At 46.4% G+C, this 25,112-nt stretch overlaps 1 protein-coding gene across 4 annotated transcripts in view; it reads right to left on the reverse strand.

The window, feature by feature from the left end:
- Positions 1–25,112, reverse strand: part of GCNT4 (glucosaminyl (N-acetyl) transferase 4) — a 254,811-nt gene that overhangs the window by 83,830 nt on the left and 145,869 nt on the right. For 2 of the 4 annotated variants that reach the window (XR_013263937.1, XR_013263940.1), the window contains exon 3: positions 24,137–24,198. The exons of the other annotated variants lie outside the window; for them this stretch is intronic. The gene's annotated coding sequence lies outside the window, so the exon portion shown is untranslated. Of the gene's footprint in view, positions 1–24,136; positions 24,199–25,112 lie in introns of those variants that run through there. 4 annotated transcript variants of the gene reach the window in all.

Genomic DNA, 25,112 nt, shown 5'->3' on the forward strand with positions numbered 1-25,112 from the left:
TTGTGTTAGAGGTAATTGTTTATTGGGGGGGATTTGTGCTAGTAGGGATGATGGGGGGGGGGGTTAGAATGAGGGGAGGGGATTTGTGTTAGAGGTAATTGTTTATTTGGGGGGGGGGATTTGTGCTAGTAGGATGATGGGGGGGATTTGTGCTGGAAGGAAGGATTTGGAATGAGGAGAGAGGACTTGAGCTGGGAGGGGAGATTTGTACTGGGAGAGGGAATTTCAGTAGGGGGGTAGATTGTACTGAGAGGAGGGGGGATTTATGCTTGAGGGGAGAGCATGCAGATTAGTGCTATTTTTTTGAGGGAAGGGGATTTTCGCTGGCACATAATGCTCATACACCTTGGGGTGCGCAATTTGGCATGTTTTCCCTGGGCTCTAGGTGATACTGTCCTGGCACTGCATGGCAAAGTGCAGTGACCCACAATAACAGTTTACAGTAGTCTGATCTGTAATCTTGTGTTTGGTTGTTGTGGGATACCTAATTCAAGCTGCTGTAACACTGAACAGTAAAAGCAGCTAGGATCTTTTCTTGCACGTTCGGTCAATATGGTGAAATTGAATAAAATAAGGATTTTGTGTTTTCTTTTCAACTATAATAGCGATTAAAGAGGAAGTAAACCCTGATGAGTTTACTTCCTCTTTCATTCCCTGCAAAGGTAAAGCATAATGGACTACTATGCATCGCATAGTAGTCCATTATGTGTCACTTACCTGACACAGAAGTCAGCGATGTCACCGCTGTCCCCTGTAGTCCGGCGCATCCATCTTCTCAGTGGGTCTCGCCGCTCCACCGCTGTCATTCAGCGAAGCCACGATGACGTCACTCCCGCTCATGCACACGGGTGCCGCCACGCGCGTCATATCGCCGTTGATGGGTGCTGCCCGCCGCTGTCTACGGCGCATGCACCGTAGACAGCGGTGCCTGTCTTTCGGCAAATATCTCATATACCGTGTAGGTTTAGGAGATATTTCTTGGACCTACAGGTAAGCCTTAATCTAGGCTTACCTGTAGGTCAAAGTGTGTTGTAAGGGTTTACAACCAATTTAACAAATCAATATGGTAAATATTTCAAATGTCTTTTCATTTAAAAAAAAAAAAAAGAAAAGAAAAAAGCCCTCCCATCCCTCATCAAAAATTCTAATAAAGGTTTCTGTCATTCGGGTTTTTTCAGTGACATTTTAGGCATACCACAGTTTCTAAAAATATCTAACAATTTAGTCAACATTAAGTGGCTGAACAAACATCCTGCATAACCAGTACATAGCAATTTGGGGGTGTGAGTTGTCAGTAAACGCAAGGAGCTGAAAATTCTAGTCATAGTTAAAGTGATTGTAGCAGCAAACATCCCCGCACTGCCCATAATACTTTTCTTTATTTGCACTGCTTCGACTAAGAAGAAGGTGAAAAACCCCTGAAAGCCTGTCCTGAAAAATGAATTGTGCCTAAAGGATACATTTTTCTATAATTCCAACTCTATTAAACATTTTTTAATCCACACACAAGCAAATATTCGGCTCTTATCTTATCTTATCAAATGTATTTTCCTTAACATTCATATCAAGATAATAGTCTGGGGAGAGGTTATCTGCCTCTTTATCTCTGTTCTATTGAGGTGAGGGGGTGATGGGTGGTGAGGACGCGGGAGAGAGAGGAAGAAGAATAAAAAAGAAAAAGAAAAACAAAACAAACAAAAAAACAAACAAAAAAAAAGATTATACCCCCCTCTACCCCTTTTCTCTTTCCCTTTGTATTCTCTATGTTGGTGTTTTTGTTCTTATTAGTGATTTAAGTATGTTTTATATTCTACTCAGGATATTGTGTCCTATGTGCTTTTTTTGCGTGCTGTATAAATTATTTATCATATAAATAACTTTTTTTTGTGAATAACTTTCAAAAAACAAAAGAAAAACAAAACAAAATACCATTCCTTTATATATGCTTCCCCTCTTATTTTTTCAAAGTTTTCCCTTCCTATTGCCTCTTCTCTTACCTCTTCCTATTCCTCCCTCCCTCCACCCCTTTTCCTTCTTAAAATGTGTCTTCTACAATTGTGTTTCATATATGTAATTTATTTCTCCATGTGATGTGTTCTCCTAACAACTTCCTAATTGTTCCTCTCCCTTCCCCCATTTTCAGCGTGTTTACCCTTCCCAACAGTGTTAATGTCTGACCTTTCCATCTTTTAAGATCTTCTTCTATTTTTTTTAATAAGGGGCAATAATTTTGTTCGAGCAGTAGATTTATATCTGCTGAAATATGGACTGCTAGATAAAATAAGGACCTCTTGTTCCAGATAAATGGGTGGACTTGTCCTGAGGACTTGTTAGGGAGAACAACAAATCATCAGCATATGCTGCGACTTTATATTCTTTTTCTCCTATTTCTATTCCCTTTATCTTCCTATTTTCTCTACTTCTGCACAGGAATGGTTCTAATACTAGGGAAAATAATATTGGGGATAGTGGGCATCCCTGTCTTGTCACGTTCTTTATCACAAACCCTTCTGATAATGTCCCATTCACTTTCACTCTTGCCTTTGGGCCAGAGTACAATGCGATCACCCACCCCATCATTCTCTCTCCCAGTCCTATTTCCCTCAGCACCTCCTCCATAAATCTCCAATTTACTCTTATCAAAGGCCTTCTTGGTGTCCATAGATAACATTATTCCTGGGATTTTTTTTTAACTGTTCTGCATCCAGTGTAACGTATGCAATGCTCTTATAGTATTATGTTTAGTTTCTCTACCTAACATGAATCCGGTCTGATCAGTATGTACCACCCCTGTAATTTTCTCTTGTAATCTGGTGGCTAATATTTTTGCTAATAACTTCGTATCTGTATTTAAAAGTGATATGGGTCTGTAATTAGCACAGTATCCTGGATCCTTCCCTTGTTTAGGTATAACTGTCAGGAAAGCTAATAAGGCTTCTGGGGGTAGGGTATTTTCAATTGTTATCTGATTAAATTATTTACTTAACCACTTGACCACTGGGCACTTAAACACCCTTAATAACCACACCAATTTTTAGCTTTCGGTGCTCTCACATTTTGAATGACAATTACTCAGTCATGCAACACTGGACCTATATGAAATTTTTGTCCTTTTTTTCACACAAATGGAGCTTTCTTTGGGTGGTATTTAATCACCGCTGGGTTTTTTATTTTTTGTGCTATAAAAGAAAAAATACAGAAAATTCTGTAAAAAAATGAATTTTTCTTTGTTTCTGTTATAAAATTTAGCAGATTAGTAATTTTTTCTTCATAAATTTTGGCCAAAATTTATACTACTACATATCTTTGGTAAAAATAAGTACAAATTGGTGGATATTATTTGGTCTTTGTGAAAGTTATAGAGTCCACAAGCTATGGTGCCAAAATCTGAAAATTTATCACATCTGAAGTACTGACGGCCTATTTGAATTCTTGAGACCCTAACATGCCAGAAAAGTACAAATACCCCCCAAACGACCCCTTTTTGGAAAGAAGACATTCCAAGGTATTTAGTAAGAAGCATGATGAGTTTTTTGAAGTTGTCATTTTTTCCCACAATTCTTTGCAAAATCAAGATTTTTTAACTTTTTTTTTCTTTCACAAAATTGTCATATTATCAGTTTATTTCTCACACAGCATATGCATACCACAAATTACACCCCAAAACACATTCTGCTATTACTCCCGAGTACGGCAATACCACATGTGTGAGACTTTTACACAGCGTGGCCACATACAGAGGCCCAAAATGTATGGAGCGCCATCAGGCGTTCTGGAGCACCCAGGACAATTCTGACATTTCTCTCCTACATGTAAAAATCATCATTTATTTGCTAGAAAATTACATAGAATCCCAAAACATTATATATGTTTTTTTAGCAAACACCCTGGAGAATACAATGGTTGTCAATGCACGGTATTTGCGCAGCAATTTTTCGAATGCTTTTTTTTGGAAAAAAAACAGTTTTGTGCTTAAAAAAAAAAAACACAGTAAAGTTAGCCCAATTTTTGCATAATGTGAAAGATGAAGTTACACCGAGTAAATCGATACCTAACATGTCACTCTTCAAAATTGCACAGGCTCGTGGAATGGCGCCAAACGTCGCTACTTAAAAATCCCCATAGGCGACAATTTAATTGTTTTTTACTGGTTATATGTTTTGAGTTACAGAGGAGGTCTAGGGCTAGAATTATTGCTCTTGCTCTAACGTTCGCAGCGATACCTCACATGTGTGGTTTGAACACCGTTTTCATATGTGGGTGGGACTTACGTTTGCGTTCGCTTCTGCATGCGAGCACATGGGGACAGGGGCGCTTTAAAAAAAAAAAAAAAATTTATTGTTCATTTTACTTTATTAATGTAAACATCCCTTGTAATAGGAATATGGCATGACAGGTCCTCTTTACAGTGAGATATGGGGTCAATAAGACCCCGCATCTCACCTCTAAGCTGGGAAGCCTGAAAAAAAAAAAGATTCTGGATTTGATCGTATTGGCGAGTCAGTAGAAGCACCGGAGGGCGGCGGGAGGGGGGGTGTCTATGGCTGGGTATTGCAGGGTATCACCGACTATGGCTGGGTATGGCTGGGTATCTCAGAGTATGGCTGGGTATCTCAGAGTATGGCGTTGCAGAGTATTGCGTTGCAGAGCATTGCAGGATATTGGAGGGTGTGGCAGAGCATTGCAGAGTTTTGCACGGTATTGGCGGGTGTTGCAGAGCATTGCAGAGTGTTGCAGGGTATTGGTGGGTGTTGCAGAGCATTGCAGAGTGTTGCAGAGCATTGCAGAGTGTTGCAGGGTATTGTAGAGCATTGCAGAGTGTTGCAGGGTATTGGCGGGTGTTGCAGAGCGTTGCAGGGTATTGCAGAGTGTTGCAGGGTATTGCAGAGTGTTGCAGAGTGTTGCAGGGTATTGCAGAGTATTGCAGGGTATTGCAGGGTATTGCAGAGTATTGCAGAGTATTGCAGGGTATTGCAGAGTATTGCAGAGTATTGCATGGTATTGCAGAGTAATGCAGAGTATTGCAGTGTAATGCAGAGTAATGCAGAGTATTGCAGTGTAATGCAGTGTATTGCAGAGTATTGCAGAGTAATGCAGAGTATTGCAGAGTAATGCAGAGTAATGCAGAGTAATGCAGTGTAATGCAGAGTATTGCAGAGTATTACAGAGTGTTGCAGAGTATTACAGAGTGTTGCAGAGTATTGCAGAGTAATGCAGAGTAATGCAGAGTAATGGCAGGGTATTGCAGAGTATTGGCAGGGAATTAAGGGGTTAATTTTCGGTGAGCAGTAGGGAGCCGAACACCCCCCGGTTCGGTTCGCACCAGAACTTGCGAACGACCCCCGCGTTCGTTACGAACGTTCGAACCCCATTGAAGTCTATGGGACTCGAACGTTTGAAATGGAAAGTGCTAATTTTAACGGCTAATATGCAAGATACTGTCCTAAAAAGGGTTTGGGGACCTGCCTCCTGCCTCAGGGGACATGGGTCACTGCAAAAAAAAGTTTTAAAAACTGCCGTTTTGGCGGGAGCACTGATTTTAATGACGATTAAAGTGAAAAAAAAGGTGAAATATTCCTTTAAATATGGTGCCTGGGGGGTGTCTGTAGTATGCCTGTGAAGTGCCACGTGTTTCCCGTGTTTAGAACAGTCCCTGCACCAAATGACATTAAACGGAAATAACACCATTTAAAACTGCTTGCGGTTTTAATGTTATATCTGGTTCCTGCAATATGGTTGAAAATCATTGAGAAAAATGGCATGGGTAGCCCTCCCTGCCCATTACCAGCCTATTTGGGTCTTGTACGCATATTAAAGGGAATCCCGTACCCATATTTAAAAAAGGAAATGCGTGTGGCCCCCCAGGCCCTATATACTCAGAACAGCAGTATACAGGCGGTGCAAACAAGACAGGGACTGTGTAGGTTTGTTGTGTTAAGTTGAATCTGTTTGTAATTTTCAACCGGTACATTTTTAAAGTGTAGCTCCAGTCAAAAAAACTATTTTTAAGCTTTTTGGAAAACATAGGGAAGGGTTATCACCCCTTTATAATTTGTTTTGTCGTCCATCTTTTTTCATCTCACTTGCTGCTGTCTCCTTGCGTTTGCAAGTAGGAGATGTTTGTAAGTTGGATGTTTGAAAGTAGGGGCCTGCCCTATATTATAGCGGTATGTACTGGGTACAGAGCACGCAGACAGCACGCACTATCTCCTAACACTACTGACTGCAAGCTCTATTATTAACCACTTGACCACTGGGCACTTAAACACCCTTAATAACCAGACCAATTTTCAGCTTTCGGTGCCCTCACATTTTGAATGACAATTACTCAGTCATGCAACACTGGACCTATAGGAAATGTTTGTCCTTTTTTTCACACAAATAGAGCTTTCTTTTGGTGGTATTTAATCACCTCTCAGTTTTTTATTTTTTGTGCTATAAAAGAAAAAAGACCGAAAATTCTGCGAAAAAATGAATTTTTCTTCGTTTCTGTTATAAAATTTAGCAGATTAGTAATTTTTTCTTCATAAATTTTGGCCAAAATTCATACTACTACATATCTTTGGTAAAAATAAGTACAAATTGGTGGATATTATTTGGTCTTTGTGAAAGTTATAGAGTCCACAAGCTATGGTGCCAATATCTGAAAATTGATCACACCTGAAGTACTGACGGCCTATTTCCTTTTTTTTTTTTCCACAAAATTGTCATATTATCAGGTTATTTCACACACACAGCATATGCATACCACAAATTACACCCCAAAACACATTCTGCTATTACTCCCGAGTACGGCGATACCACATGTGTGAGACTTTTACACAGCGTGGCCACATACAGAGGCCCAACATGCAGGGAGCGCCATCAGGCGTTCTGGAGCACCCAGGCCAATTCTGACATTTCTCTCCTACATGTAAAAATCATCATTTATTTGCTAGAAAATTACAGAGAACCCCAAAACATTATATATATTTTTTTTTTTAGCAAAGACCCTGGAGAATACAATGGTGGTCGTTGCAAATTTTTATCTCACACGGTATTTGCACAGCAATTTTTCAAACGCGTTTTTTTGGGGGAAAAAACAGTTTTGTGCTTAAAAAACAAACAAAAAAAACAGTAAAGTTAGCCCAATGTTTGCATAAAGTGAAAGATGAAGTTATGCTGAGTAAATAGATATCAAAAATGTCACTCTTCAAAATTGCACATGACCGTGGAATGGCGCCAAACGTCGCTACTTAAAAAATCCCCATAGGCGACACTTTAAATTTTTTTTTACTGGTTACATGTTTTGAGTTGCAGAGGAGGTCTAGGACTAGAATTATTGCTCTCGCTCTAACGTTCTCGGCGATACCTCACATGTGTGGTTTGAACACCGTTTTCATATGTGGGCGGGGCTTACGCATGCGTTCGCTTCTGCATGCGAGCACATGGGGACATGGGCGCTTTAAAAAAAATTTTTTTTTTTTATTGTTCATTTTACTTTATTTATTTTAGTTTGACATTTTTTTCCCCAAAAATATATTTTTGATCACTTTTATTCCTATTACAAGGAATGTAAACATCCCTTGTAATAGGAATATGGGGTGACAGGTCCTCTTTACAGTGAAATCTGGGGGTCAATATGACCCCACATCTCACCTCTAGGCTGGGAAGCCTGAAATAAAAAATAAAAAAAAGATTCTGGCTTTGATCGTACTGGCGAGTTGGTAGAAGCACCGGAGGGCGGTGAGGGGTGGGGGGCGTCTATGGCTGGGTATTTCAGGGTATCACCGAGTATGGCTGGGTATCTCCGAGTATGGCTGGGTATGGCAATTTATGGCAGGGTATTGCAGAGTATTGGCGGGGTATTGGCGGGGTACTACAGAGTAATAGCAGGGTACTGCAGAGTATTGGGGGGTACTCCAGAGTAATGGCAGGGTACTGCAGAGTAATGGGGGTTACTGCAGAGTAATGGGGGGTACTGCAGAGTAATGGCAGGGTACTGCAGAGTAATGGCAGGGTACTGCACTGCAGAGTAATGGCGGGGTACTGCAGAGTAATGGCGGGTACTGCAGAGTATTGGGGGGTACTGCAGAGTATTGGGGGGTACTGCAGAGTAATGGGGGTACTGCAGAGTAATGGCAGGGTACTGCAGAGTAATGGGGGGTACTGCAGAGTAATGGCAGGGTACTGCACTGCAGAGTAATGGCGGGGTACTGCAGAGTAATGGCGGGGTACTGCAGAGTAATGGTGGGGTACTGCAGAGTAATGGCAGGGTACTGCAGAGTATGCACTGGTATTGCAGAGTATTGGCAGGGAATTGAGGGGTTAAATTCGGTGAGCAGCGATGTGGGCACTGCAGATGCAGCCCACATCGCTGCTGACACCGATCTCTTTCCCCTCCGCTGTACCGATCGGTACAGAGAGGGGAGGGAGGAACCAGCGTCATAACATGACGCCGGTTTGTTTACAAGTGATCACTCCGTCATTTGACGGAGCGATCACGTGGTAAACGGCCACGACGAACGGCCGTTTACCGTGATCTGTGATCACAGGACCCGGCGGTCACGGATGCTCTCGAGTGCGCGCCCCAGGGGGCGCGCGAGAGCAGAATTCTGGGAGGCCGTTAATTAACGGCCTCTCAGAGTTAAACAACCGCCCTGAAGCCGTTAATCGGCAATGGGCAGTTGTTAAGTGGTTAAAGCTAGATCACTAGCTATATAGGTGAGGTGAATATAGTGGTGTATACTGCAGTCAGGGCACAGACAACAACCACTACACAGCAGCAAGTTAGGAAATCAGCCAAAAACGATCGGTGTGTACTGTGTTGAAGGTACACAGAACACCCACTGCTTCAGATGCTAACACACTACACGAGGCCGCCTCAAAGGCGGCCTTATATAGTGTGGGGCGTGCACTACACAGCCTGAGCTATGATTGGCCACAGGCAGGATGCCTGTGGCCAATCATGGCTCTCCTCGCTGCTGGCGCTACGATTGGGCAAGCATGCGGGGTCACAGGCCAATCATGAGCCAGCAATGCACTGCGCCACCGCAGTGCATTGTGGCCTGCGCGCGCCACTCGAATTTTGACGTGAACGGCCCAAACGTTCGGAATTCGCCGAACGGCCGAACAGCCAATGTTCGAGTCGAACGTACGTTCGACTCGAACACGAAGCTCATCCCTAGTGAGCAGCGATGTGGGCACTGCAGATGCAGCCCACATCGCTGCTGACACCGATCTCTTCCCCCTCCGCTGTTCCGATCGGTACAGAGAGGGGGAGGAACCGGCGTCATAACATGAAGCCGGTTTGTTTACAAGTGATCACTCCGTCATTTGACGGAGCGATCACGTGGTAAACGGCCGCTATGGTGGTCACGGATGCTCTCGAGTGCGCGCCCCAGGGGGCCCCAGAATTCTGGGAGGACATCATATGACGGCCTCCCAGAGTTAAGAAACCGCCCTGTAGCCGTCATTTGGCTATAGGGCGGTTGTTAAGTGGTTAATGGTGTAACCAATACATCTTTATATTTTTTATAATATATACTCGTGAATCCGTCTGGCCCTGGGCTCTTTCCATTGGGTAAATTTTCTATTGCTTTCTTCTCTTCCTCAGAAATCCGTTCTTCCAATTTCTCCACTGTCTCCGAGGGCAGGGATGGGAGTAAGGTCTTCTTAAAGTGGTTGTAAACCCTTACAACCAACTTTGACCTACAGGTAAGCCTAGATTAAGGCTTACCTGTAGGTCCAAGAAATATCTCCTAAACCTACACGGTTTAGGAGATATTTGCCGAAAGACAGGCACCGCTGTCTACGGCGATATGTCGCGAGTGGCGGCTCCCGTGCGCATGCGCGGGAGTGACGTCATTGCGACTTCGCCGAATGACAGCGGCGGAGCAGCGAGACCCACCAAGAAGATGGACGCTCGGAACTACAGGGGACAGCAGTGACTTCGCTGGCTCCTGTGTCAGGTAAGTGACACATAATGGACTACTATGCGATGCATAGTAGTCCATTATGCTTTACCTTTGCAGGGAGACAAAGAGGAAGTAAACCATCAGGGTTTACTTCCTCTTTAATATATTCTATTATTTCTTTTCTTTGTTCCTCCATTCTCACCCCTGACATCACTCCTTTTATATTATATAAGTTCTTATAAAAAAATTCAAATTCCTTTGCTATGGATTTGGTATCTATTATCTGTTTATCCCCATCTTTTATATTATGAACATGGGAAGATTCTTGTTGTTTTTTTCAATTGATTTGCTAATAATTTACCACACTTATTCCCATTTTCATAGAATCTATGCGCCAGCAATCTGTATTTATTTTTTTATCTTCCTACCTGTGTATTTAATAAGATCTCCTCTTAAAGCGGTTCTTCACCCTAAAGGGGAAGTTCCGCTAATCTGATCCCTCCCCCCCTCCGGTGCCACAATCGGCACCTTTCAGGGGGGAGGGGGGTGCAGTTACCTGTATAATCCAGGTAACTGCACCCACTTCCGGCCAGACCGCCGTAGACCCCCGCAGACGCCCCGCCCCCCCCCCCCGTTGTGTTCTGGGAAACACACAGTTCCCAGAGACACAGCGGGGGACCATAAGAGACGCGCAGCGCGACTCGCGCATGCACAGTAGGGAACCGGGCAGTGAAGCTGTAATGCTTCACTTCCCGATTCCCTGACAGAGGATGGCGGCGGGGGCAGCAGCGAGACGAGCGATCGCTCGTCATCTGCCGCCGACATCGCTGGACCCTGGGACAGGTAAGTGTGATTTTATTAAAAGTCAGCAGCTGCAATATTAGTAGCTGCTGGCTTTTAATATTTTTATTTTAGGTGCAGAACCGCTTTAACCTTTCCAACTGTCTTGCCTCTTCCGGATGGCTACTTTATTTGTGTTTTATTTCTAACTCCTGTATCCTTCCTAATAGATCTTCCAGTTCCTTTCTTTTTTTCCCTTTTATTCCGCGAGCCGTGAGCTATTAATACCCCCTCACTACCGCCTTATGAGCTTCCCATATCGTTTGCTCAGTAACTTCTCCCGAGACATTTTCTTTAAAGTCACTTACAATTTTATTATGTATGTCTTCCGCTATCTGTTTGTTATCTAATAATGTCTCGTTTCATCTCCATATCCTTTCCCGTTTACCAGCTGTTACTAGTTGGAGCTTCATTACTACTGGCGCATGATCTGAAATTGAAATTATCCCCATTTTTATCTCGTTTACATGTTCTAGGTCAGTGATGGCGAACCTTGGCACCCCAGATGTTTTGAAACTACATTTCCCATGATGCTCCACTACACTGCAGAGTGCCAGAGCATCATCGGAAATGTAGTTCCAAAACATCTGGGGTGCCAAGGTTCACCATCACTGTTCTAGGTCAGTGATGGCGAACCTTGGCACCCCAGATGTTTTGGAACTATATTTCCCATGATGCTCTTGCACTCTGCAGTGTAGTTGAGCATCATGGGAAAAACATCTGGGGTGCCAAGGTTCGCCATCACTGTTCTAGGTAGAACTGGTCTAAAATGAACATATCTAGCTTGGAGTAAACTTTATAAGTTTTATACCGCGTACACACGACCAGACTTTTCGAGGGACTAGGTCCGGTGGTCTTTCCGACTGCGTTTCGGCGGAGTTCCGACTGAGTTTCCGAATGAACGGACTTGGCCACACACAATCACACCAAAGTCCGGCGGATTCGAACGCGATGACGTATGACTGGACTAGAATAAGGAAGTTCATAGCCAGTAGCCAATAGCTGCCCTAGCGTCAGTTTTTGTCCGTCGGACTAGAATACACACGAGCGGATTTCTCGGTCCGGCGGAGTTCCGGTGGAAAAATGTAAAACATTTTCTATTTCTAAAGTCCGCCGGATTTTTGGCAAGCAAAGGTCCGATGGAGCCCACACAAGATCGAATTGTCCGACGGACTCCTTCCGTCGGACCTTTGCTGTCAAAAAGTCCGGTCGTGTGTATGCGGCATTAGAGTAATGACTATAATCTTTTACACCTTCATTCTGGACACGCCAGCAATCTACCAAATCTGTTTGTTTTATATATTTTTTCACTAATTTCAATGCTTTAAATGAGTAGCGCTTCTTCTCTGATGTTGTATCTTATTTATAATCCATACTTATGTTAAAGTCTCCTCCTAATATCACACAGCCTTCCTTAAACTTGTCTAATTTTTTCAGCATCTTTACTAGAACATCTGCCGTACCGTTGTTTGGTGCATTTATAGCTGCAAATGTGTAATATACTCCATACAACTTTCCTTTAACAAAGAAATATCTTCCCTCTGGATCTACCTGTGTCTCCTCAAGTTTCATAGGGCACGTTTTCTTGAATGCTATGGACACCCCTCTGGCTCTTACTATCTGGGAAAGTGCGTGGAACCATTGATCATACTCATATCCTGGCAGTTTAGGGACCGATCCTGGCACAAAATGCGTCTCCTGTAGATATATTTTGGCCGCTATCTGGTGACGCATCTCGTACCACAAGCGGTCTCTTTTTTGGGGTGAATTCAATCCTCTGATATTATATGTTACTATTTTTATCGTAGTAACCATCATCTGTAATACCCAGAAATAAGCTTAAATTATCTTGTTTAAAATATTTGCCATGTGATATTATCTCCATCTTTCTGAGGGATTTTAGAGCCCTCCCTGTTTCCTTATTTCCCTCCCCCTCAAACTCTCTCATCCCAAGAAAGTGTCATCTAATAAGAGGCGTCCCCTGCTCCGCTGCCAATCGCAGATCTACCAGTCCTTCATCTGGACCTTCCTATTTGTTAAGGTTACACTCCTATTACATCCGGACTTTTACTTCTACTTCATATATTAAACCATAGAGACACAGTTACACTTTAGATTTTTTAACCACTTGCTTACTGGGCACTTAAACCCCCCTCATGCCCAGACCAATTTTCAGCTTTCAGCGCTGATGCACTTTGAATGACAATTGCGCGGGCATACAACACTGTACCCAAATGAAATTTTTATCATTTTTTTCCCACAAATAGAGCTTTCTTTTGGTGGTATTTAATTACAGCTGGGAGTTTTATTTTTTGCTAAACAAACAAAAAAAGATGCAAAAAAAAAAAAAATCATGTTTAATAGTTTGTTATAAAATTTTGCAAACAGCTAATTTTTCTCCTTCATTGAAGTGCGCTGATGAGGCGGCACTGATAGGCTGCACTGGTGGGCACTGATAGGCTGCATTGGTGGGCACTGATAGGCTGCATTGGTGGGCACTGATAGGCTGCACTGGTGGGCACTGATAGGCATAGTTAAGGCGGCACTAATAGGCACAGATAAGGCGGCACCGATGGGCACAGATAAGGCGGCACTGATGGGCAAAGATGGGCACAGATAAGATGGCACGGATGGGTGGCACAGATGGGTGGCACGGATGGGTGGCACTAAGGGGCACTGATAGGTACCACTGATAGATGGGACTGATGGGCACTGATAGGTGGCACTGATAGGTGGCTCTGATAGGTGGCACTGATGGGCACTGGTAGATGACACTGATGGGCACAGATATGTGGCACTGGGGTGCAGCACCTTTGTTGAGGCAGATTGTGGGCACTGCTGGGTGGCACTGTGGGCACTGCTGGGTGGCACTGTAGGCACTGCTGGGTGGCACTGCTGGGTGGCACTGTGGGCGGCACTGTGGGCTCTGCTGGGTGGCACTGTGGGCACTGCTGGGTGGCACTATGGGCACTGCTGGGTGGCACTGACAGGGGGGGACACATTTTTTATTCATGTGGCACTGGCAGGGGGCAGGTGGGCACTGGCAGGGCTGGCCGTGATCGGGACTGATGTCCCGATCACGGCCGCCGGTGATCGGCTTTTTTTTTTCTCCTCGTGCTGTCAGCGCGAGGAGGAATAATAGCCGATTACCGGCTCCGTTGTATCACATGATCAGCTGTCATTGGCTGACAGCTGATCACGTGATAAGGGGTCGGGATCGACCCCTTGCTTGGATCGGTGATCAGGCGAGTCTCATAGACTCACAGGCTGCTCGCGCACGGGACGACGTCAATAGACGTAGTCCCGGCAAAGGAGATCCGTGCTGTAGCCGTCATTCGGCTATAGTGCGGGTCTCAAGTGGTTAAGCAACTGCTTTGCATTTCAGGGTGGGAGGAGAGGAGAAAAGAGAAGAAAAAAGGCAGAGAAGGGCGAGAAGAAGAAGAAAAAAAAATTCTTCTCTCCTTTCCTCTCCCCTCCTCTCACTCCCCCCTCTATCTCCCCCCTCCCCCCAATTTCCCTCCCCAATCTCCCCCCCGACCCCCCCCACAGATCCCATAGATCCCACAAGTCCCTTTAAGTCCTCATGAGTTTGTTACTCGGGACCATCGTTCTGGACGTTCTATCAGGGTCTTTACATTATTTACTCTCCAGTCTATGAAGTCGGTCGGGGGAAGGTCCAGTATCTCTAAAAACTTTTTTAGGTCATCTTTTGTTCGGAGCACTGCTGTTTTTCCTTCTCGTGTTGCTATCAATGAGAAGGGGTAAGCCCATTGATACCTCAATGGTTCCGAGAGGGTGCTGCCCACCTCTGGGAATCTCCCCATGTCTCTGTTTATATCTCTGTCCATCACCTTCCCCCCGCCTTGCACCCCTGTACCTCTGATGACTCGTGAGGCTCTCCTCTGCTCCGCTGCGACTTTCGGACCCGCTGCGATTTTCTGATCTCCACTGCGTCTCCAGCTTGTCTGGCTATGCTCCTGTGGCTGTCTCCCTCTTCCACATGAGGGCAAGCTAGCAATCTGTGGGCCGTATGTCTGTACCATAGGGGAGCCTCTCCCAGGCATCTCAGGATATAGTGCTACTTCCGATCCTTCAAACTTGATTACTGGTGTGCTTCGTGCGGCTTTCATTATATCCTCTTTTTCATTAAATCTATGAATCTTGCATTTCACGTCCCTTGGCTTCTCTTTACTTAGTCTTTACTTAGTCTTGTCAAGTTTGGGATTCGATGGATCCTATCTATTTTTATCCCTTCTGTATTATCCGGTCCAAGGATTTGTGAAAAAAGCCTTTGCACTGTCTCTGTTAAAGCGGGAGTCCGCCGGGACTCCGCGTTTTTTTTTTTTAAAAGCCAGCAGCTACAAATACTGCAGCTGCTGACTTTTAAAATAGTGACACTTACCTGTCCAGCGCGCCCGCGATGTCGGCACCCGACGCCGATCTCTCGATCGTCTCTCGGGTGCTGCCGCCGCCATCTTGGGTATGGGAATCAGGGAGTGGAGCCTTTCGGCTTCATTTCCCGGTTCCCTACTGCGCATGCGCGAGTCACGCTGCGCAATAATGATGGACCCGCTGCCTCTGGGATCTGGGTGTTTCCCAGCAGGCAGCGGGGGACTTTCGGAAAGGGGCGTAATCTACGCCCCTTTCCGCAGAGAGCTATTCCGGAAGTGGGTGCAGATACCTGTACTGTACAGGTATCTGCACCCCCCTCCCCCCTGAAAGGTGCCAATTGTGGCGCCGGAGGGGGGGAGGATTCCAATGAGCGGAAGGTCCACTTTAGGGTGGACCTCCGCTTTAAATCGTTATTTCTATATCTTTCAGGTAGGCCTGCAGCTGTCTCCCTCTTCCACCTGAGGGCAAGCTAGGAATCTGTGGGCCGTATGCTGTACCATAGGGGAGCCTCTCCCAGGCATTTCTTGTGTCCTCCCCGCCTCTGCGTGCCTGTCTCATCGCCCCTTAGTGGTGTCATATAAGCTCTCAGCCCGCCTATGGCATTTCTGCTGCTTCCGCTTACAGGCTGCATGGCGGCTCGTCTCCGGGTGGACATCGCACTTAGCACTGCTCGGCGTCCTCTGCTCCCGCTTACCGGTCGCTGTGTACCACTCGTAACTCTGTATATTGCTCGTGACTCTGAGTACTCAGCGCCTCCCCACTGTACCGATCGCGGGATACAGGGTTGCCGGGCTTCCCCACACCTTCTCCCTTCGGACATGCTTAGCTCGTCAGTGTGTCGTCAGCTCGTCGGCTCGCTCAGCGTTCAGCGCTCGGTGCCTCTCCACTCTCTCTGTAGTCCGGGCATGCACACAAGAGCTCACGCCGCACACGTCAGCTCCTCCTCCATCCCGCCAAGGCTAAATGTTTTATTCAATTTCGGATAGAGTGGTGTAGGATTAGAACCCCTGCCAGTTTTTATTGCTCTCTGTGCCCCCGTTAGGGAGATTTACCCTCTCTATTTGTCCTGTTTACCATCATAGCTGATAGTGAAAATATTCAGTGTGGAAGGGGTCTAAACCTCACATTTTTAGTTGTCCCCAGAAAAGGGTAAAACTTCCATGGGGACACTACTTCCGGTGACCTGGGGGTCCTCAAGGAATTCCTTTAATTTGTAGGAATTTCCTCTCCGCAATGGGACCAAAAAATTTACAGGGGTAATAACCCTCCATTGCTCTATCCAAAATGGAAAAAAAAATAAAGTCTTGCCTATAGTTCTACTCTAATTGTTAGTGCAAATAATACAAAAGTATCACAGCTTGTACCTAACTGAGTTATTGGTAAAGGTGAAATCATAGATAAACAAATAAACAAATATGTTTCTAAACAGAAGAGGCATATGTATTCTTAGTAAATCTCAGTATAATGTGTGTATAGCTTCCAGATTTGGGCAGTAATGCAATGTGAAACTTTGGGGGAGATTTACTAAAACTGGAGCACTCAGAATCTGGTGCAGCTGTGCATGGTAGCCAGTTAGCTTCTAACGTCAGCTTGTTCAATTAAGCTTTGACAATATAATCTGGAAGCTGATTGGTTTCTATGCTGAGCTGCACCAGATTCCACATACACCAGTTTTAGTAAATCTCCCCCTTTGTCTCGGTGATTGAGCTTCCTGTAAATAGACCGGTCACTGCTGCATTTGCTCCTTGTGCAGGGTGGCTGGTCTTGTCTCCACCCCCTCCTGTAATTTTCTGAAGGCAGCTTGTAGTCGGTGGGCCTTCTGGGTCCCTCCTACGGCACATTGCTGACGTTACTGATATTTCCATTGTGACTATTTAGAAATGCATTTGATTGAAGGTTTAGAGAGTTTAGCTTACGTAGCGATACCCCCAAAGGAGCTGCTTAAGTTTGTTCAGTCCGTTACTCTGCCTATCAACCCCAAAGAACTGTCTCAGTTCCTCTGGCACACCTAGCAAACAGTGTAATTGCAAACACAGTAAAAAAAGACACAAATGTAGTGAACAGGAAGTTTGTTTACTGGGAGACTTTCCACAATCAGACAAACAGTGATCTGTTAACTCAATAGTCAAGAATGGCAAACGTTGATCTTTAATAGTGTTAATCAAACCCAAAAATACAGACTTCAAAATAACACAAACAACTTAAGTGGGTCTAGAGTGGCCTATGTACTCAGGCATAAAGGGGAACTGATCTGACTTAATAACAGTCAGTCTGTTTCCCTCAAATCCTGAAGTCACAGATCCAGGCAATTCAATGTGAGGCAATAGGCCACAAATTAAATGTATCACTTTAAGATTTAATGTGAGAGTTCCCCTTTAAAGGTCACTCACTGGGATCACTAAATGACTGATACTGAAGGAGTAACAGAAAGGGTCCTCACAATGGAGATATTCAGGATCTTCAGCTAGCCTAGCATTGGTGCACGTGGTGTCCTGTTGAGCAGGTTAAACAATGGGGTACTTGAAAGTATCCTGGTAGGCAAAATGGAATGTGATAACTGTTCAGCAGGGTGCAAGTCTTCCTACAAATGTGGGCACTGTTGAGGCAATGTTGCCTGACTACCTTGTCATTAAGATGGGCAAACGGCTGCTCACCCATCCTATGACCAAAGGATCAAGTGGCCAGTTCCCCCGAAAGGCCTGACTGGTCACCTTGTGACTGGATTGCCCCACGCCCTCAGGAACACCTGGAGATATAGCCGGGGATCCCTCTCAGGCTGGATGTCCGTCGCCGTCCGACTCCTGGAACCGTGGCAGGACCAGCACACCGACCTCTGGAGCTGTGGCAGGATCAGCACACCAACAGCTGGAGCTGTGGCAGGATCAACACACCGACCTCTGGAGCTGTGGCTGGATGGATCCCCTCTGGTGGTAACAGCTAGTGATGGACGAACTTCCGACGGGACGTTTCGCGAAAGCGAAATGCGAACGGACCCAAACGTTCGCGAAACCGAACGTTCGCCGCGGGCCCCATTGACTTCAATGGGAGGCGAACTTTGCAAACCTTCATGTCGAATTTGCGGCCACGTGGTAATTATTAGGGGGTAAAACGTAGTCCCACCATCTGGACAATGACATAATACATGTATGAGGTGAATTTGGGATCGATAACTACAAGCATTTTTATTTTATTTGGGAAATTGTTCTAACAATTCAGGACTATGGAGCTAATGAAGGCAATGGAGGAGAGGGAAGGTCAGGGACCAGGGTAGGCAAAGAAGAGGGTGCAGGAGATGATCACCAGCAGCGTGACATACCGGAATGACACATGCACCGTGATAGAGGCATCTGACAGCAGCACCGTAATACAGAGCACTGACAGCAGCACCGTGACATACAGCGCTGACAGCAGCACCGTGACATACAGCGCTGACAGCAGCACCGTGACATACAGCGCTGACAGCAGCACCGTGACATACAGCGCTGACAGCAGCACCGTGACATACAGCGCTGACAGCAGCACCGTGACATACAGCGCTGACAGCAGCACCGTGACATACAGCGCTGACAGCAGCACCGTGACATACAGCGCTGACAGCAGCACCGTGACATACAGCGCTGACAGCAGCACCGTGACATACAGCACTGACAGCAGCACCGTAAGCAGCCCCAGGAGGAAGTCAGCACAGCACAGGGATGGTGTGATCCCCTCATAATAAGAACCCCCAGGAGGAAGTCAGCACAGCACAGGGATAGTGTGATCCCTTCATAATAAGAACCCCCAGGAGGAAGTCAGCACAGCACAGGGATATCATAAGCAGCCCCAGTAGAAATATGACACCGCTCAACCTCTTCAAAGAGGAGGGTAGGGGCATATAGTACGGTGTGCTTTTTTGGGTCAAGGAAGTGAGCCAAATGAATTAAGAAGGTCTGTGTGCTTGATTAAAAAAATAGTTTATAGACATATACATGGTCTACTGGTCACATGTGTTGAATTCCTCCGAGATCCATGCCTCATTCATTTTTAGAAATGTGAGGTAGTTAACACTGTCGTGAGCTAGGCGAGTACGCTTATCGGTCACAATCCCCCCTGCTGCGCTGAACGTCCTTTCGGACAGGACACTGGATGAGGGGCAAGCCAACAGTTCGATTGCAAATTGGGCAAGCTCTGGCCAGAGGTCAAGCCTGCCCACCCAGTAGTCTAGGGGTTCATCACTCCTCAGAGCGTCCACATCGGCCGTTAACCCAATGTAGTCGGACACCTGACGGTCTAGGCGTTCCCTGATGCTGGATCCGGATGACACCTGTCGATGGGTCGGCTGAAAGAATGACCTCATATCCGAAGTCACCAACACATCTTCAAACCGGCCTCTTCTTGCAGGCGCTGTTGGATTGGTACCCGCAAATCCTTCTCTGGGAGTGGGAATTGCTCCTCTGCCAGCGCACGCAAAAGCAGAATGCAGCATTTCTCGAAGCAAGGCCTGGAAGTGCTGCATTCTGACAGCCCTCTGCGACGGCGGTAACATTTCCGCCATTTTGTGTTTGTACCGGGGGTCTAAGTACGTTGCCACCCAGTACTGGTCCTTGACCCTCATGCTTTTTATACGGGGGTCCCTATTAAAACACTGGAGCATGAAGGCCCCCATTTGCACTAAAGTGGAAGCGGTGTGGTGGCCTGGCTCCTGCTCATCATCCAGGATAATGTCGTCCTCTTCATTCTCCTCTCCCCATCCTCGCACAACAGGGATCCCAGAAAGGTTTAAAGCATGCTCTTCTTGCTCCTGCTCATCCGCCCCGGCACCATCCTCCTCTGACTCCTCATCAGACTCCTGTTGTTGACTTGTCTCAGATAGAGTAGCCCCCCCTGGGAATTCATCCAGCATTGCGACTTCCTCATCTTCCCGCTCCTGCTCCTCCACAGCCTGATCAATGACACGACGCAATGCACGCTCCAGAAAGAAGGCATAAGGTACCATGTCACTGATGGCGCCATGGCTGCGACTGACCAGTTTGGTGATCTCCTCAAATGGCCGCAGAAGTCTGCATGTGTCGCGCATGAGCAGCCACTGGCGCGGTGAAAAAAAACCCAGCTCCCCAGAACCGTTTCTTTCGCAGAGTTCATACAGGTAGACGTTAACTGCACGTTTCTGCTGGAGCAGCCTATCAAGCATATAGAAGGTTGAGTTCCATCGCGTCGGGCAATCGCAAATAAGACGTCTGACCGGCAGATGGTGTCGCCGCTGAATGTCAGCAAGGCGAGCCATGGCCGTGTAAGATCTTCTGAAATGGGCCGAGATTTTCCTTGCCTGCCGCAAGATGTCCTGGACCCCAGGGTATTTGACAAGGAATCGCTGCACGACCAAGTTTAAGACGTGTGCCATGCACGGCACGTGCGTGATTTTGCCCTGTTTCAATGCGCTAAGCAGATTGGCACCGTTGTCACACACCACTTTACCAACTGTCAAATTGAGCGGTGTTAGCCACTCATCTGCCTGTGAACGCAAAGCTGAAAGGAGTGCCGGGCCAGTGTGGCTCTTTGCTTCCAGGCACAACAGACGCAGCACGGCATGGCAACGTCTCACCTGGCATGTGGAATAGGTTCTGGGGAGCTTGGGCGGTGCAGCGGAAGAGACGCTAGCAGCGGAAAAGGAGGAGGCAGCTGAGGAGGAGAGGGAGGAGGATGGAGTAGGAGGAGGAGAAGAAGAGTCAGGCCTGCATGCAATCCGTGGCGGTAAAACCAAATCTACACGGGTGCCACGGGTTACATGCTTGACGGCCGTCAGAAGGTTCACCCAGTGGGCAGTAAAACTGATATACCTTCCCTGCCCGTGTTTGCTAGACCACGTGTCTGTGGTCAGATGTATCTTGGCACCGACACTGTGTGCCAGAGATACATTCACTTGCCGCTGAACATGGCCATATAGCTCTGGGATGCCCTTCTCTGAGAAATACTTCCTTCCTGGGACCTTCCATTGTGGTGTTCCAATGGCCACAAATTTGCGAAAGGCCTCCGAGTCCACCAGTTTATATGGCAGTAGTTGGCGGGCTATGAGTTCTGACAAGCCAGCCGCCAACCGTTGGGCAAGAGGGTTATCCGGCGTCATCATTTTTTTACGCTCAAACATTAGGCCCACGGAAGCCTGCCTTTTTGCAGAAAAATGTGAGCTTGGCGTGATGGAAGGTGGAGTGGAGGACAATTGTGAGGAGAGAGGAGAAGGAGAAGTAGAAGACGAGGCTGGACGGTGAGAGCCTGCAGTGTGGCTTTGTGTGTTCCGTTGCTCCCACTGGGCTCGGTGATGGCTGCTCATGTGCCTTCTTAAGGCGGTCGTCCCTAGGTGAGTATTGGGCTTACCGCGACTAACGCGTTGACTGCAAAGATTGCAGATGGCAACGCTATTGTCAGCAGCGGACACGTTAAAAAAAGCCCACACTGCGGAGCCATGTGCCGGTGTCCTGGGAGCGCCAGATGTGACCGTACATGGTCGATGACTCGCTCCTGATACATTTGCAGTCTGCTTTGTCCCTCCTGTGCAATGTAAGTTATTCCTGCTTCTCCTCCCTATCTGCTGGTCCATATCTCCCTCTGAACTCCCCTCCTCTTCCTCTCTTGTGGGCACCCACGTGACATCACTAGACACGTCATCATCAACGTCACCTTCCCCACCGCTATAAGTAGAGATCTCGGAGTAGGCAGCAACACCGGGGACCAACCTCCTCCTTGGGCTGATCTGGGTACTGTCGTCAGACTGCTGAGTAGCGCTTGTTGCTACCTCCTCTTCCTGATCCAATACCAAGAGTGGCTGCGCATCAGAAATGTCCTCTTGATATGGATCGGAAAATAATTCCAGTGACTCAAGCGGAAGGTATGTGGTGGTGGTGGTGGTGGTCGTGTTGTTGGTGGTAGTGTCTTTGGGGGTGCACATAGCAGAGAGTGAAGAAGAGGGTGCAGATCGAGAGGATGAGGAGGGTGCAGAAGAGTAAGGCTGAGCGAGCCACTCAACCAAGTCTGGTGCATCCTTTAAAGTAATTGAACGCACCTTCTGCAACTTCCCACTTTGGCTCAAGCCTGTTGCTCCTGCCCTACCCCTACCACCCCTGCGGAAGGGCCTGCCTCTTCCTCTGCCTGTCATTTTTTAAATGACCCTGTGACAAAACTCTTAGTCCCTATACCGATGAAGGACTGCTGCAGTATAGGGCAGCAGTCAGCAGTGGTGCACGTCAACCCTATCTATTGTGGACCGATAGCGGTCCTTACAGAACAGCAGACTGTACCGCACTCAAGCCTATGTACCGTAGCACCCTATACCAAGTTACCAGTCCTTATAAGAACTTTTGTGGACCAAGCAGGTTGTGTATTAGTGTTTAGCAGACTGTACGTCAGTCCCTATACCGCTGAAGGACTGCTGCAGTATAGGGCAGCGGTCAGCAGTGGTGCACGTCAACCCTATCTATTGTGGACCTATAGCGGTCCTTACAGAACAGCAGACTGTACCGCACTCAAGCCTATGTACCGTAGCACCCTATACCAAGTTACCAGTCCTTATAAGAACTTTTGTGGACCAAGCAGGTTGTGTATTAGTGTTTAGCAGACTGTACGTCAGTCCCTATACCGCTGAAGGACTGCTGCAGTATAGGGCAGCGGTCAGCAGTGGTGCACGTCAACCCTATCTATTGTGGACCGATAGCGGTCCTTACAGAACAGCAGACTGTACCGCACTCAAGCCTATGTACCGTAGCACCCTATACCAAGTTACCAGTCCTTATAAGAACTTTTGTGGAACAAGCAGGTTGTGTGTTAGTGATTAGCAGACTGTACGTCAGTCCCTATACCGCTGAAGGACTGCTGCAGTATAGGGCAGCGGTCAGCAGTGGTGCACGTCAACCCTATCTATTGTGGACCGATAGCGGTCCTTACAGAACAGCAGACTGTACCGCACTCAAGCCTATGTACCGTAGCACCCTATACCAAGTTACCAGTCCTTATAAGAACTTTTGTGGAACAAGCAGGTTGTGTGTTAGTGATTAGCAGACTGTACGTCAGTCCCTATACCGCTGAAGGACTGCTGCAGTATAGGGCAGCGGTCAGCAGTGGTGCACGTCAACCCTATCTATTGTGGACCGATAGCGGTCCTTACAGAACAGCAGACTGTACCGCACTCAAGCCTATGTACCGTAGCACCCTATACCAAGTTACCAGTCCTTATAAGAACTTTTGTGGAACAAGTGAGTTGTGAATGTTTAGCAGACTGCAGCAGAAGGGCAGCAGTCAAGTATAATATCCTTTCTATATTTGGAAGAAAGAATATTATACATGTACAAGCCTATTACTGTACCACTGATACCAGTCCTGAAAAGAACCTTTGTGGAACTAATAATAACAGCAAGTCTTTAAAATTACCCTAACTGCCTGACAACACTGCTTCCTTCCTGTCCCTATACAAATTGGCAAAAAAAGAGAACGATTAGTGGTTACTGGAACAGCTCTTTTGTGGACCTTGATAGTAACAGCTAATGATGATGATGATGATGATGATGATGAAAGACTAATCTGGCTGTCCCTGTAGCATACACCGTCCTTTCCCTTTCTCTAAACTAACAAAAGACACTCAGGCTGCTGCAAGAATCAGCAGCACAGCAAACCTATCAACACCTAACACCTATACCAGTCCTGAAAAGAACTTTTGTGTACCAAATAGCTAGTGGTTTATCTCTCCCTACTCCACACAGGAACCTGTCCCTATCGTAACAGAAGAAAGAATGTAAAATGGCCACCGGATCGGGTGTATTTATAGGTTAGGGGGAATGTCCAAGTGTCCATGTGCTGTCATGTCTCAATTGGCTGTCCTGTATCACATGATAAACGTGTCACCAAAGGTTAAAGTTCTTGTATACATTAAACACGTAAGTCCGCCGCGGCGAACGACGGAAAAAGGCGTTCGAACGTGCGGACCGCGAATGTCGGAAATTCGCCGCGAAACGACCGCCGGGCGAAACGTTCGTCCATCACTAGTAACAGCAGCACCTCAGATCACGTCTGTGTCTCTCTCACTCCCTCCTTGACTGACTTTTACCTAAGGACACAAAATGGAGTATTTTACTTTCCTGTCAGCAAAGCCTGCTGGGATTTGTATTTCTCCCTGTATACCAGTCTATGGGGTCCGTTTGTGTGGGAACTGCATGTCCCAGAATCCATTGCAGCTCTCCCTGCAGTTCAGTACAGTCAATAGGGGCACAAGAGAGGCTGCTGAATGCTCAGCTCTGTGTGTGTCTGCTCACATTAGATTACTCAGTGAGTGAAACCAGGAAGAAGAAGAAGGGGGGGGGGGGATGGTGGACCGGTGACTGCAGGTGTTTTTTCACCTCAATGCATAGGATGAATTAAAGTGAAAAAACACAAACCTTTACAACCCCTTTAAAAATAAAAGTACCTAGCCCTTTTCATAAAGTAACCTAATATTGGAAAATTCAGTCTGTTCAAAAACCATACATTTAATAATCCATGGTCAATAATTTTTTTTCTATCATCTTTATTTGATTTTCATACTGCCCACTTCCGTCCTTGAAGCCCTAATTCTCAGACCTTTTCCCTCTCCTCCCTTCCTGTAGAATCTACAGCATTTTAGACAGCCAAGGCATACCTCTCAACAGTCTCAGATTGTGTGAGACTACCCCTCATTTTCACTCCCAATGTCCTGTGTACAGTGGTTGTAGCCCACAAAGGCTCTGCCTCTGTACTCTGTTCCCATAGCTCAGTCATATGCAAAATCAAGGGAAACCCCCCTCTGTTGTAATAACATTCATATACAAAGCCAAAAGGAGGCCTTCCTGCTGCCATTGCACCTCTCTATTAAATATAATGAGTAAGCTTAAAGTGGATGTAAACCCCATTCGTGAAATGTTACCTGGACACATATATCTGTAGTGTTTACGTATCTCTCTCCAAAGCTCTATGTCCCGTTTCTTTCTGCTGCTCCATTCCTCTGTT

Source organism: Lithobates pipiens, unplaced genomic scaffold, assembly GCF_037356315.1.
Source record: "Lithobates pipiens isolate NorthernLeopardFrog02 unplaced genomic scaffold, aLitPip1_a1.2 Scaffold_3, whole genome shotgun sequence".
Taxonomy (NCBI): domain Eukaryota; kingdom Metazoa; phylum Chordata; class Amphibia; order Anura; family Ranidae; genus Lithobates; species Lithobates pipiens.